Here is a 15,632-nt window from a genome sequence, read left to right on the forward strand (position 1 = left end):
AAAGAAAGAAAGAAAGAAAGAAAGAAAGAAAGAGGGAACACGGGTGGTGCTGTGGGTTAAACCACAGAGCCTAGGACTTGCCGATCAGAAGGTCGGCGGTTCGAATCCCCACGACGGGGTGAGCTCCCATTGCTCAGTCCCAGCTCCTGCCAACCTAGCAGTTTGAAAGCATGTCAAAGTGCAAGTAGATAAATAGGTACCGCTTCAGCGGGAAGGTAAACGGCGTTTCCGTGCACTGCTCTGGTTCGCCAGAAGCAGCTTAGTCATGGACTTCCGGAGGCGGCGCAAAACCGTGATGGCGGACCTCTTCGAGCTCTGAAGAGGGGCACCGCAGAAAAGGGTTGCTCGCGACGGCGCAGCGGCAACCCATCAAGATAAACCACGGGCAGAGTGAGTCCGTGGCCGTGGGACCCGGCGGGCACCTGGAGCGACCCCGAAATCACAAAAGGAACCCCGTAAGGGGCTCCGGAGTGAAGGAGGGGGAGCGGTGCTGTGGGTTCATCGCTCTTTCTGCGGAGGCGAAGCCGCGCGGCTGTCACGGATGAGCGCTGACCTTTCTTCCAAGAAACATCGGGCTGAAACATCAAACCCGTGAGTAAGGACCTAAGATTCTACAAATCAAATCGGAAAATTTGGCTAAAAACGGGAGACGAGAAAGAGGAAGTCCGTCTTCCGACACTGCTTTCAAGATCAAAGCAGACGGTCTAAAGAGCGGAAAGCGCTGTGAACAGGGAAGCTTTGAAGCTTTAAATTGGGACTTTCGTGCACATTTGAATTTTACTTTTAAAGAATAAATACAGCATAAAATTGACCTGGAGCGGACACCCCAAGGGCAAGGGAAGACTCTAACCCCAAATTCCCGGGTGGCCGGGTAAAGTTGTTTAAACTGCGGAACTGTTGCAAGCTTCCAGATACTTTTGTAACTGGATAGTGTAATTTTGAGCTCACCTAGCTGAAGTGGATACAATTGCAGGCACCTTGCTGGAACTTTGTTATATGTTTAAAAGGGCTCTGCAGGACCTTTCTTTTAGCGTGCTGGAACTAATTTGCTTTTAAAATTGTTTTTAAAGTTGGAACAAAGAGACTTTAATTGCGGAAAGTTACCTTCTTCTTACTAAAACTTTGGTGGCACTCCCCCTAGAGGACATTGGGAATATAGAGGCCTGGGAAAGTTTCTCTGTTTACCTTCTCTCAATAGACTGTTTTTAATTCTGGACTTGCCTTTCCCATGGGATTACAACACTTGACCTTGAACGTTGACTGATGAGTGGCACAGGAAAGACAAGAGCAGCCAAAGCTAAGGAAGCTAAGGAGAAAGAGAAAGCAAAAAAGCAAGCACAGCTTTTGCAAACAACTTTAACTCAGGGACGTAGATTATCAGTTCCAGCTGTGCTTGCGACACAAAAAGTAGAAACCGAAAAGCCTGAAAAATCTGAAGAGGAAGATATGGCAGCAGGAGGAGCTGAGGCAGTACTGAAACAAGTTTTGGAACAATTGTCAGCAATAAATCAAAAAATTGATAACCAATCAACAAAAATTGACCAAGCAACATCCTCGATCCAGAAATTGACAGATCAGGTTTCCCAACATACCCAAGCAATTGAAAAATTGCAAGGAGCAACAGAAGAGAATCGTAAACTGGCAGGGGAAGCCGTTCAAATTGCAACATCAGCTAAAAAAGAAGTCGAGGAAGTTAAAGCGGAAGTCAAGCCTCTTCATAAACAGATAGGGGACCAACAAACCTATCTCTCGTTGGTGGAATTGAAAAATCGCGAGACCAACCTCAGACTAAGGGCAGTCCCAGAAATTGAACAAGAAGATTTGAAAGGACTTTTGACAACAGAGTTTACAAAGTTCTGGGACTTAAAAGAAGAAATTGACTTCAAAATTGTATCGGCTTTTCGGTTGGGAAGATTAGTAAGAAAAGATAGATCCAGAGACTGCTTAATAGCTTTGAGATCAAGGGAGGAGAGAGACAAAATACTAGGCCTACACTTCAAAAACTCAATTGTGATACAAGAGAAAAGGGTGGAAATTTACCGAGATATTCCTAAACAGTTATTGGACTTGAGAGCCACCTACTCAGATTTGGCTAAGTTGCTGAGACTCAACACAATTCCTTACAGGTGGGAGTTCCCACAAGGGCTATCATTCACTTACAAACAGAAGAAGGTTAAAATAAGATCACCAGAGGACTTACAAAAGTTCCAGCACGATCACGGAGAAGACCTCCAAAAAGAAGCAGCAGCTAATTGGCCTATACCCAACCCAGGTGGAGCAATACCTGCACCTTCGGAACCAGAGGAGAAAGAAGATACACCGCTCTAGGTGTAGCAGAATAGTTCAGGATGTCTCTGCGACTACTCAGTTGGAATATTAATGGCGGAAATTCCCCGGAGAAAAGAAGGAGGTTATTTCACATATTGAAGAAAGAACAATTGGACATTATTTGCCTACAAGAAACCCATGTGACCAGGCTCCACAGGAAGGTTTTGGTAAATAAAAGATTAGGCCAAGAATTTATTTCGTCTGACAAAGTAAAGAAAAGAGGAGTGGTGATCTACGCTAAGGAGAGCCTGATACCTAAATTTCTATTTAAGGATGAACAAGGAAGAATTTTGGCAATTGAAATTCAAACCCAAGGAGAAAAAATATTGATATTAGGAATTTATGCCCCAAATGACGGGAAATCAGAATTTTTCAAGAAGCTGCATGAGACGTTGCTGGACTATCTGGATTATGCTAACATCATAATGATGGGAGATATGAATGGAGTGGTGTCTACACATATGGATAAGTCTTACAACCAAAACTTAACATCAGACGGCAGACTGCCCAAAACTTTTTTCGAACTGACTGACAATCTGGATTTGATCGACATATGGAGGACAAAGAACCCCGTAGGTAAAGAAGGAACTTTTTTCTCTGAGGCCCACCTGTCTTGGTCAAGGATCGACCAAATCTGGACCTCCAGGGGGCTGGCACCCAAGACTAAAAAGGTGGAAATCTGCCCAAAAACATGCTCCGACCACAACGCCTTGAAAATAGAACTTAGATTAACTCAACCCGGTTCCTTCAGATGGAGAATGAATGACACACTACTAAGAGATCAAGAGATTGTGAAAAAGGCCCAAAAAACATTAAAGGACTATTTTGAGATAAATCTGAATACTACAGTTGAAAAAAGAACGATCTGGGACGCAAGCAAAGCTTTTATGAGAGGGTTTCTGATACAACAGAATTCAATTAAGAAAAAACTCTGGAACGGAAAGAAGGACAAAATATTGGAGAAAATACACCAAGGAGAAAAAAAACTGAGAACCAAACCAAAGTCCAAGGAGGTGCTGAGAGAAATTAAATTCCACCAAGCAGAATACTCAAAATTGATTAATCAGGAGATTGAATGGAAAATAAAACAGATGAAGCAAAGATCTTTTGAATCAGCAAATAAATGTGGAAAGCTGCTAGCTTGGCAGCTGAAAAAAAGACAAAAGCTAAACACGATAACAAATCTAGAGATTGATGGAAGGATCGTACAGAAACCAGAAGAAATTAGGAGGTGCTTCCACAGATACTTCAAAGAACTGTATGCACAGGGGCCCCAGAAAGAATCAGAGATAGATCAATTTTTAAAGATAAATGGACTATCAAAAATAACTCAAGATAAAAGATCAATCTTGAACTCTATAATAACCTCACAGGAAATTGAAGGTGCCATTCAGAATATGCAACTAGGCAAATCTCCAGGCCCGGATGGACTTACCTCCAAATATTACAAGGTTCTGAAGGACTATTTGATACAACCTTTGTTGGAGGTATGTAACCAGATTATGGATGGGAAGAGGGCACCAGAAACGTGGAAAGAAGCCTTCATCACATTGATACCTAAGTCAGAATCTGAAAAGACTCAGCTTAAAAACTACCGTCCCATCTCACTCCTAAATGTGGATTACAAAATATTTGCAGACATTTTGGCAAATAGACTTAAAAAAGTCTTAAATGAAGTAATTCATAAAGACCAAGCTGGCTTTCTCCCTGGTAGACATTTATATGAGAACACTAGAAACATCATTGACATTTTAGAACTTTTGCAGACTAACAGGAACACAAGGGCGGTGTTAATCTTTATTGATGCGGAGAAAGCATTTGACAACATATCTTGGATGTTTATGAAGAAGAACTTGGAAGGGATGGGAGTGGGACGGGGGTTTGAGAATGGATTACATGCAATTTATTCAGAACAAAAAGCTAAATTAATAGTGAACAATGTGGTGACGGAGGAATTTAAAATTGAAAAAGGGACACGACAAGGGTGCCCTCTATCCCCTCTGTTATTTATTTCAGTCCTGGAGGTGCTATTGAATATGATCAGAGAGGACCGGTTGGTACAAGGGATAGAGGTCGGAGTGAAACAATATAAACTGAAAGCTTTTGCAGATGACCTAGTTTTGACACTGCAGGAGCCAGAATCCAGTACAAAAAGAGTTCTCGAACTTATATCTGAATTTGGTCGGGTGGCGGGATTTAGGTTGAATAAACAAAAAACTAAGGTTCTGACCAAAAATTTAACAATTACAGAAACAGAGGGGTTTCAGAGAGAAACAGAACTGAATGTGGTTAAAAAAGTGAAATACCTTGGGATCTATTTGTCCTCCAAGAATTTGAATTTATTTAAGGATAATTATGAGAAATGTTGGTTGGAAGTTAAAAAGGACTTAGAAATTTGGTCAAGATTGAAACTTTCCTTGTTGGGAAGAATTGCAGCTATAAAAATGAATGTGTTGCCGAAAATGTTATTTTTGTTTCAAACCTTACAGATCGTGGACAGAGTGGATTGCTTTGGAAAATGGCAGAAGGATATATCTAGATTTATCTGGCAGGGCAAAAAGCCCCGAATAAAGTTTAAAATATTAACAGATTCGAAAGAAAGAGGGGGGTTTGCCCTGCCGGACTTGAGGTTGTATTATGAAGCTGCAGCCTTCTGCTGGCTGAAAGATTGGTTTTTGTTGGAAAACACCGATGTCCTAGATCTGGAAGGTTTTAATAATGCTTTTGGATGGCACGCATACCTATGGTACGACAAGGTTAAAGCACATAAATTGTTTAAAAGCCACATTGTCAGAAAAGCAATTTTCGCAGTCTGGATGAAATATAAAGACTTACTAGAGAGTAAAACTCCGAGGTGGCTATCACCAGTGGAGGCCAAGGCCCGAAAAAGACCCAATATGGAGGCCTATTGGCCGAAATATTGGGAATTGACTGAAAAAATTGGAGACAATTGGAAGTTGCAGAGCCAGGACAAACTAAAAAATAAGGTGCGAGATTGGCTACATTATGCTCAAATTCAAGAGGTTTTCAAAATGGACAAAAAAGTTGGTTTCCAGGTGGAAAAGTCGAAACTAGAGACAGAATTGTTAGAACCAAAGACAAAGCTGTTATCTAGAATGTATAACTTGCTGCTTATGTGGAATTTACAGGATGAGACAGTTAAATCTGCTATGATTAAATGGGCACAGGATGTTGGACACAACATTATGTTTGAAGACTGGGAAAGGTTATGGAACACCGGAATGAAATTCACGGCCAGTACGGCCTTGAAGGAAAACATTATGAAAATGATATACCGGTGGTACATGACCCCAGTCAAGTTAGCTAAGATACATCACCTGTCTGACAATAAATGTTGGAAGTGTAAGGAAGCAGAGGGGACTTTCTTTCACCTCTGGTGGACATGCCCAAAGGTTAAGGCTTTCTGGGAAATGATTTACAATGAGTTGAAAAAGGTATTTAGGTATACCTTTCCCAAGAAACCAGAGGCCTTCCTGTTGGGCATGGTAGACCAGAAAGTGTTAAAGAAGGACAGAACTTTGTTTATGTATGCTAGTACAGCAGCAAGAATACTCATCGCAAAGAACTGGAAGACACAAGATTTACCCACGCTGGAGGAATGGCAGATGCAGTTGATGGACTACATGGAGATAGCTGAACTGACCGGCAGAATCCGAGATTTGGATGTAGAAACAATTGAGGTGGACTGGAAAAAGTTTAAAGACTACTTGCAAAAGTATTACAAACTGTATGAATCTTAAGACGGTGCATGATTTGGAAATGATACGCTTTAGCAATTATGATTAAGTAAATAGTAAACTAAGTGATAAAAGAGAAAAGGAGATAATATGAAATTGAACATGTTACGTTTATTTTAAAGGTATAAAAATTGTGACATAATACATTGAATATAGATACATAACATGTAAAAGTTACAATAAGGTATGACATAAGGTAACAAATTGCTGACATTGTTAATATAAAGAACGCAGAATCGGAAGGGGTGGGGAAGTCCAAGTTGGGATTTTTGTTAAAAAAAAAAAAAAAATGGTTTCTTGTAAACTCCTTATTTGTTTGTAATGTATAAAATTTGGAAAGAAACGTAATAAAAAATATTATAAAAAAAAAAAAAACAGAAGCAGCTTAGTCATGCTGGCCACATGACCCAGAAGCTGTACGCTGGCCCCCTCGGCCAATAAAGCGAGATGAGCACCGCAACCCCAGAGTCAGCCACGACTGGACCTAATGGTCGGGGTCCCTTTACCTTTTTTAAAGAAAGAAAGAAAGAAAGAAAGAAAGAAAGAAAGAAAGAAAGAAAGCTAGGGAAAAGAGACTCTGAGCTGAGTGTGAAGGACAGTGTGTGGTGTCCTGTAAGAGTAATTAGGCCAGGAATTACCTGGGAGGCTGAGGCTGAGACAGGAGAAGTAGAAGCTGTAAAGAGACAGTCTACTTAGGTCTCATTCCAGTCAGGAGGGAAGAGATTCTTCTAGAAAGAGAAGACTCCCAAACCAGTGAACCCTTGGGTCTATTACCTGGAGTACCCCAGGAGTAGGGCTGTCTAAGGGGTGCGTAACTGACAGGAAGTACCACCTTGTTAAGAACCAAAGTATTAAGTTAAGAACCAAAGTATTAAACGGCAACAGTTGTGCAACAACTGAGAAAGTATTGAAGCGAAATAACATAATAAACTAAAATATCCTATGTTTTACCCTATGTCTGTATATAATAAAATAGCTACAGGAATGTACTCACAGGCTTAAGCAACATATAGGCAACTTCCTGATATAATTCTAAACTGGCCTTTAATGTTCTGTTCATGTAGCTGTACAGAGTGGGGACACACACTTATGCTATAATTGCTTTCTTAGCAAGGCAGTCGAGTCAAGATCCTTTTAAAAAATAAAATAAAATGCAAGATTTTTAGGAGGTTTGTGGACGTGGCAAAATGGCCACTGGGAAAACAAATCCAATGTGTAATGATTTGTTTTGTTCCCAGGGGGAGGGTTCCTGAAATGTGGCCGAACTCAACAGCAGGTCATTAAGGTCATTAAAAAGCTTCTGCCCTGGATTATTAGAATCATCTTAGAATATTAAAGCTTGATTCAAAGACTTGCAGCAACAGCAAGTAAGTGCTTAGCAGAGACCTACCAGTTTTCATTTCAGTGTGCCAAGCTGTATTGATGCTGGTGCAGCTGATTAGGAGCTGGGTTGAGGGTTATATTCTGGCATTCATGGGTTCACTGGTTACACGAACAACTTGCAATTTCTATAGCTAAACACACAAAGGGAATGAAAATAATCCAGTCTTTCTAGTACCCCTCCCAATTCCAAATGCCTGTAGGGAGCCACTGTGATCCTGCTTTCTTGCTTTCATTGTGTAAAGAATGACAAGAGCACTCAGCAAATAATAAACGACAACTTAAATACAACGGTAAAGTCAACAAAATTAATGCCTTTAGATTATTTTGTTTACGAAAATAATAATAATAAAGCTTTCACATCACTGTTATGGAATCTGAGTACTAATTGTTCAATTCCACAGCCTGGGGATAATGAATGGCACTCACTTTCTCTCTCTCTTTCCCTTGTTCAAAGTATTCTGCCAATGCCCTTGGTTACATTTAATTTGACATTAAATCAAATGAGCATAAAAATAACACTGGAGAATAAATAGTGCGTATTCTGCATTGCTAGTCTAGCAGGCTATTATAATATATATTTTACCCCTCTGAAATGTTTCCCTCATTATTTTGTTACCATGTCAGCTAGGCGACTAAATAATATTTGCTGATGCTACAGGGGCATGTGAACATGGTGGCATTTGGTCAAGTAAGGAATGTAATAAAGAGCTGTATATATGTGTGTGCATGAGTACACACATGCACATAACATTTCTAGACCACCTGTCACCCAGGGATCGCAAAAATGTCAAAACTAGATAGATAGATGATAAATAGATAGACAATAGATATAGAAAGATAGATGATAGACAGATAACATTAAAAACCTCCAAGTGACAAATAAAACTGCAGCACAGAAGCACAGTACATGCATTTCAAAAGAAGGCATGACATCCACTCAACCAAAGGGCTGTTCACACATTACATTCAATGAGTGTACAACCTGTCTGCGCGTATACTTAAATGGTACAGTGAATGTACACAGACTGTGTACACCAGGCATAGTCAAACTCAGCCCTCCAGATGTTTTGAGATTACAATTCCCATCATCCCTAACCACTGGTCCTGGGATGTTGTAGTCCCAAAACATCTGGAGGGCAAGTTTGCCTATGCCTGGCATACACAGCAGTTGGCCTGCACAAATCAACAAATGTGCACACTTTCATGCGTAGAGACAGCTTGCACCCATCTTAATGAAACCTGATGTTTCATTAAAAGCTGAGGGAGGTCTGGTTGCATAGCATACCTCACTGACACACTAGTTTTCTATATGAGGGATTTCATTTAAATGGAGGAGCATTCAACCATGTCCTGCAACCTCACAGACACAGTATACCCCCTTTGTGATTACTTGGCCCAAGTCACTGCTCACTTTATAAAACTAATAATGGAAACAGCAACCTGAAATAGCTAGCAACTTGTAATACAATAGGTAGCTGTGTACAACAGGTAGCTATGCACTGGAGTAAATAAAATGGTGCAGAGGCAAATCTGGAGCTCTGGAGCTTATAAGTATGCTTAGAATTCATTAAATTCCATTTCCAAAGAGTTCAGGATAGTAACTATCCTACTGTATTTATTTACTTACTTACTTACTTACTTACTTACTTACTTACTTACTATTACATTTATATCCTGCATGCCTTTCCTCAAAGGAGCACAAGATAGCATACATGGTTCTCTTCCTCTCCATTTTTATCCTCACAACAACCCTGTGAAGAAGGATAGGCTGAGAGACTGTGACCAGCCCAAGGTCACCCAGTGAGTTTCATGGGTGTACAGTGGTACCTCAGTCTACGAACAGCCCTGATAACAAACACTTTGGACAACGAACTCGACAAAACTGGAAGTAGGTGTTCCAGCTAGCGAACTTTGCCCCAGAAGATGAACAGAAGCCAAACACCGGCAGCAGAAGGCCTCATTAGAGAAAGCACGCACCACGGTTTAAGAATGCTTTGGTTTAAGAATGGACCTCCGGAACGGATTAAGTTCATAAACCAAGGTACTGAGGTACCATAGTGATTTTAACCTGGGTCTCCCAGGTCCTAGTCAAGCACTTTAACCACTACACCACACTGTATCCACACATCCATCTTGTGAGATGAATCACTCACTCTCCAGTCTAACCTAAGATCACCCACTGAGATTCAAATCTGAGTGGGCATTCTATACCAGCTTGAACACATTATCCATTTTATCACAGGACCCCTATGTAAAGGTTACTTCATCCTGGTGTGATCTCATACAAATGGCAGATGAGAAAGGGCAACAGGAGCAAAGCGATCCCATAGGTAAGATTGATCACAAGGACCTTTCTTTCTTTCGCAGCTGGCCTTCCACCCTGCAACTTGCTTGGAAAAACCAGTGGAAAGGTCACTTCTGAGAACGAACGAATGAAGAAGCCTCATAACTGGGCTCAGTGCATGGTTCCCTCCCTGCAACTCCACATTGAACTTGTCACTCAGTCCAACATTATGAGCCAGACAAATGAGACAAAGTACCAAAAATTAAGACAGAACAAACACTGAGAGAATAAACCAACTGCATGGGTCTTTCCTGATTACTCAAGAATTCTGGACCCATATTTGCACCACCGCTCAAATGAGAAGATCTTAGCTAACACCATCATCCCCTCATGTTATATTTGATTAGCTGTGTAATCTCTTTTTCTCCCTGTCAAGTGCCACATTGTTTACTCAGGGCCATAGGATCAGTGGTAGAGCATCTGCTCTGCAAGCAGAAGGCCCAAGGTTCCATCCCCAGCATCTCCAAACAAGGCTTGAGATGTCCCCTGTCTGGAGAGCCATTGCCAGTCTGTGAAGATGATATAGAGCTGGATTGACTAGTGGGCTGCCTCCGTCTGAGGCTTTTTCTTTTGTTTCTATGGCTGCATGCCATCTGTTGGCACAGATTAAGCCCTTTGTACAGACACCTGTTCCATTGTTCTTTCTCTTTCTGATATCACCTCTTCTTTCTCTCCCTTTTCCTTCTCGTCCAGTGAGTGAGCTGCCGAAGAAGGGACAGAACTGTTCAAACCTCTGGCAAGAGTGGACATTTGCAAACCAATTTTGAAAATTGGGGAAGGAACCACATAACATTAGGGTGAGGGATCCAATTGGCCTCAGGTTGCCCATACTTATCTTGGAACAACCACAGTTCTAAGATTTCCAGAGCAATTTGGAACTCTGACTGGAGTGCAGTGGAAAGCAGATCTTTTCACTTTTATTGTTGTTATGCAAGGAGAGATGGGGGAATACATGGCTCATAGTTTGACTGCAATTTACTTCCAATCACCTGAACCATAGTTCAGCCAATTTGATACGTTCTTGATGTTGATGGACTCCAAACTGCCATCAGCCTCAGCCAATATCTTAAGGGCTACCCCTGGTTCTGATTTTTGTTTGAACAAGGGTCAACAGACACGTTATGGATCTCTTGTGCCACTGAATAGGAACATTGGGAATGTGGTTACTACCCAGATCCAATTCATAACAATGGAACTAAATTATTCCAGTGGCTGGTGGTTGATCAATCTATTCCTACAAGGAACTAAAACAGAAGGTCCTGATAGAATAAAAACTATTTTCTTATCTTTAAGCAATTGTAATAGTCAACAGTTGAACATTATGGCTTGGATTTATTACTTTTAATCGCTTTGTCTGGAGTGAGTGGGATAGACTCTCCAGTACAGTACCTGGTAGTGTTACTTCTAATCCACCAGCAAAAGAAAATTACCTTTCTGAAAGCAACATCTCAGCCTACTTCCCAACTCATAGAGGCTGCAAGATGTGCCTTTGTATATCAAAAGGATAAAGACGACACAAGGCATAATTGCTCAGTTTTCAAAGAGCTGTAAGATATTTCCCATGGAAAAAAGCTTCCAGACAATAGAATAAAAAACCTAGCCCTAGCAATTTCAACACATTACAGCTCCCTTTGTTAGCTTTTCAAACCATGCAAAAAAACTTCTATCCCTCAAGAGGCTACCCACACCCATTAGAAATAATCCCATTCTTGCATCTCCCACGGGCCACTCTGCATTGAGAGACATTTAAAAGCTAACTGTTCTTACTTCTTACCAACCTGTTGCTCTCACTCTGGAATAGCACCCTCCCCTTCTCTTCCCCAAAATAGCAGAACACCACTTCTAAGACAACTGATAGAGGGAAGACTCCCAAAATGAGACCATAGCTGCTTGTTACAATTATGATTGGTGAATTGTAACCATCCATATGAAGGATGCAATAAAATACCAATGGTGAAAAACTGTATATCTGTTGTTGTTGTCGCTGCTGCTGCTGCTGCTGTTGTTTATAGATTTCTTAGTAATTTGTTAACTAAAAGGTCTCCAGTCAACTTACATTTAAAATCACAAACACAAAGACATTATTGCAGATTTCCAGACAACAATGACAGGGGCAATACTTTTGCAATTGAGCCAACTGCACAGAATCAAGGAAATCTCAGGCATCCTAGCAGCATCTTACACCTGCACAACAGCTACATGCTTCCCTCATGATGCCCAAGTTCATCCTCAGAAGCTTCCCAATAGGTACACACACACACACACACACACACACACACACACACATACATACATCTGTGTACGTGGTTCAAAGGACAATGTTTGAAATAAGCCAGGACGATACTGCATTTAGGGTTTTGTGGACCTATAATCAGGGACACGGGTGGCGCTGTGGGTTAAACCACAGAGCCTAGGACTTGCTGATCAGAAGGTTGGTGGTTCGAATCCCCACAACGGGGTGAGCTCCCGTTGCTCAGTCCCTGCTCCTGCCAACCTAGCAGTTCGAAAGCATGTCAAAGTGCAAGTAGATAAATAGGTACCAGCCTGGCGGGAAGGTAAACGGCATTTCCGTGAGCTGCTCTGGTTCGCCAGAAACGGCTTAGTCATGCTGGCCACATGACCCGGAAGCTGTACACCGGCTCCCTCGGCCAATAAAGCGAGATGAGTTCCGCAACCCCAGAGTTGGCCACGACTGGACCTAATGGTCAGGGGTCCCTTTACCTTTACCTTTAGACCTATAATCATTTAAAACTCTGACCTTTCCCAAATAGTATTCAAGTAAAAACACACATTATTTGCAGAATTTGCCACAACTTTCTGTATGGTAGCAGGAAACAAATTCAGCACACACTGCATTATCTGCCATTTATTCATTCTAGTTGTTGGGTTTTTGTTTTTTTAAATGAACTTCGCTTAATTATTTTCTTAATTCTTTTAAGAAATACAAATAGAATGCTATTAAAGAGTATGGGAACTTATCTCAACATCCTTAAAGTAAATCTGCACACTACAAAGTACTGCTGTGTCCTATCGATCTATGGAAGGGGAAATAGGTTCAGATATTTCAGCTGAATGGAGCAGCTAACCTTATACTTTACAGTATTAAAAATGTCACCTTATTTTGAGGATTAAAAAGTGATAAAAGCATATTCAGCTCTTCCACAGCTCATCATCATCATTTTTTTTGGGGGGGGGGGAGGTGGATAAGTTCCAGCTGACAACCACAATGCAGAGGGTTCAGAAATTTCCAGTGCAACAGTGAGCTGGACCTGATGCAACAGAGCTACAACTTGCACTTCCTATGCAAAAGTACAGAGGGTTGATATTGATGTTAAAAATAATAGGAAAGACCCACAACTGTAGCCTTTCTAGGTTCCCCTAGGCTGACTATAACTCTGAGAGACCTTTGTCAGCTTGAACACACTGGAGATTGGTTTAATTTATTAGCTAATCTTTGTGCAGAGCGTTTTGCTTTAACATCGCAAGACACTGCAAGAGTCCATAGTTATCCATGTTGAAGTTGAAAGAGATGATTATTATTTATTAATACATACAAATCCTGTTTGTAGTCCGTCTCCCCCCCCAAAAAAAAGGTGGCATAGGCATTTTGGATCTTTGGCTCAGTTGTGGTCCTGGGAACATCACAATAACATATATATGCCAGTGTTATAAGTGAACCAAAAATTTTAAAGTACAAGCACTTGTTTGGATGTCAAATTCCAGAGTACCATGCACACCCAAGTCTGTACAAAGTAGTTACGAATATTGAAAAAAGTGTTCTATTATAGCCAACAGAATAGGCAGCAGTGATCTTTTGGACATGATGAGCATAAGTTTCTACTGTTTGCAAATATGCCCGCAGGCCCTAAATGCATTCAGTTCTCCCTTCTGCCACACACACACACAAACACACACACTACCAAAGATAGCAGACATTTATTTACTTTCAATCTCCTGGAGAAATACACTTTTGCTTAGCAAACTAGGAACCTTTACTTTAAAAATCTTTTAAATAAACAAGGCCTTGTGCTTTGGAAGATTCTATAACCTTATAGATTTTCTCCCCCTGCATGTTTGCTTGTCCCACCCTGTTCCAATGGGAATCAAACAAGTGTGCAAAGGATTAGCCTGTGTCTCCAAGGAAGTGAACTTGCTTCCTATCATACTTGTATGTGTACAGAGTGAGACACAAAGACAAAGCTTCCTCTTAACTAAGCAGGACCTAATTCTGCAAACTGCAGCACAACAGTCCTATGGGTTGCAAAAAGAAAAGAAAAGAAAAGAAAGGAAAAGAAAAGAAAAGAAAAGAAGAAGCAACAAGGCAACAATCGCACAAAAACCATTTAGGGCTTGGTTGAAGAAAAAGAGGTATGTGTCCTGTGTACTTGGAGGTCTCCTTCCTTCCTTTTCTTAAGGGCTACAGGCTCTTATAACCAATACACTTATAACCAATACACTTCAGTTATCCAAGAAACCAGCCAGAATGCATGCTTCCCCAAGAAACACATGAATTTCAAAACAACAACAAGAAAAACCACAACACACCATCACCTTCATTCACAGCCAGCCAGCCAGTCCTGGATCAGGTACCTACAAACAGTGAAAAAACTTTTTATTTCACATGCATTGGGCTACAATATTTGAAGTTAACATCTCACCATGCAAAGCCAAATATAGTAGTAAGTCAAGGACTGTATTAGCTGCACAGAAACATAAATAAATCTGGTCGGCATGTATGCACACCCAGTATGTGAAAACGTTCCTCCAAAAGCACAACCCAAAGTTACTGCAGTTAACCTTCTTAGGTAAAGATTAGGCCTAATAGTCCTATATAATACAGCATTATAAACAACACATTCATTCTCTCTCCCTCTCTCTCTCTCAATAAGGGAAATGTAAGCTGAGAGGTTAATGTGCATTAACAGCTGGCCATTGTGCATATCTACCAACCTTCATGGAGAATGTGGGGAGGGGGTTCCACAAAGAGGGAAGTATGCATAAACTACAAGGGACATGGAGGAATATGAATATATGATCAAATAGTGTACATTTTTCAATCATTATGTACATTCTCTGGCCAGTATGCATTGTTTTCAAGAAACATGCACCCCGCCCCCAATTTCTTGGTCAGAATTTTTCTGTCTTCTCAAAGAGAGACAGAAAAAAGTGCTGTACATGATACAAAAAGAGCACCCAAAATCTTCTTGCAGTGTCATAAGAGGGCACTAGGTGGAACACATAGGTCATACATCTGGGACATGATTAGGTAAGATTCCCTAGTACACATATATTGTGCATTTAGAAACACATCCCTCTATTGTACTCCTTTTCTTTAAAAATGCAACTAACACTAGTGAAAATACACAACAACCCTCTTACCATGTAAACAGAATTTGCTCTCAAGGCAGTTCTGAGCAAGTCACTAACACTCTCAGGCCTACCTTGAAGGGTTGGTGTGAAGCAAAAATGCCACTTTTTAAGCTTTGTTCAGAAAAGGTGAGAAACCGATCAAACCAATGCAATATGTTTTGCCCCCCCTCCAAACTTCATAATCCAATATGCCCAAGAATAACAAAAGTTATTTGAAATATGCATCATGAAACAAAGAGAAGCTTCTTATGAAACAACTCACTAAGCTTCTAAAACAGGACACTCCCAGTGGGCCTAACTACTTCAGTGACAGGTATTTTTAAAACTGCAGGTGTTCATTATTATTTTTTAAAGCAAGAGGAGCAATTACAAAGACTTCAGGGAGACTGCAACAGAATGAGATAATTACTGAAAGTACATGAGTTTGCACACTACCTTTGGGAAGGAAC

General features: G+C 40.8%; 1 protein-coding gene across 5 annotated transcripts in view; it reads right to left on the bottom strand.

Moving 5' to 3' along the window:
- Positions 1 to 15,632, bottom strand: part of PCDH11X (protocadherin 11 X-linked) — a 754,240-nt gene that overhangs the window by 672,603 nt on the left and 66,005 nt on the right. Inside the window, exon 2 of one of the 5 annotated variants that reach the window (XM_053375010.1) lies at positions 14,365 to 14,403. The exons of the other annotated variants lie outside the window; for them this stretch is intronic. The gene's annotated coding sequence lies outside the window, so the exon portion shown is untranslated. The remainder of the gene's footprint in view (positions 1 to 14,364; positions 14,404 to 15,632) is intronic. 5 annotated transcript variants of the gene reach the window in all.

Source organism: Podarcis raffonei, chromosome Z (assembly GCF_027172205.1).
Source record: "Podarcis raffonei isolate rPodRaf1 chromosome Z, rPodRaf1.pri, whole genome shotgun sequence".
Lineage (NCBI taxonomy): Eukaryota > Metazoa > Chordata > Lepidosauria > Squamata > Lacertidae > Podarcis > Podarcis raffonei.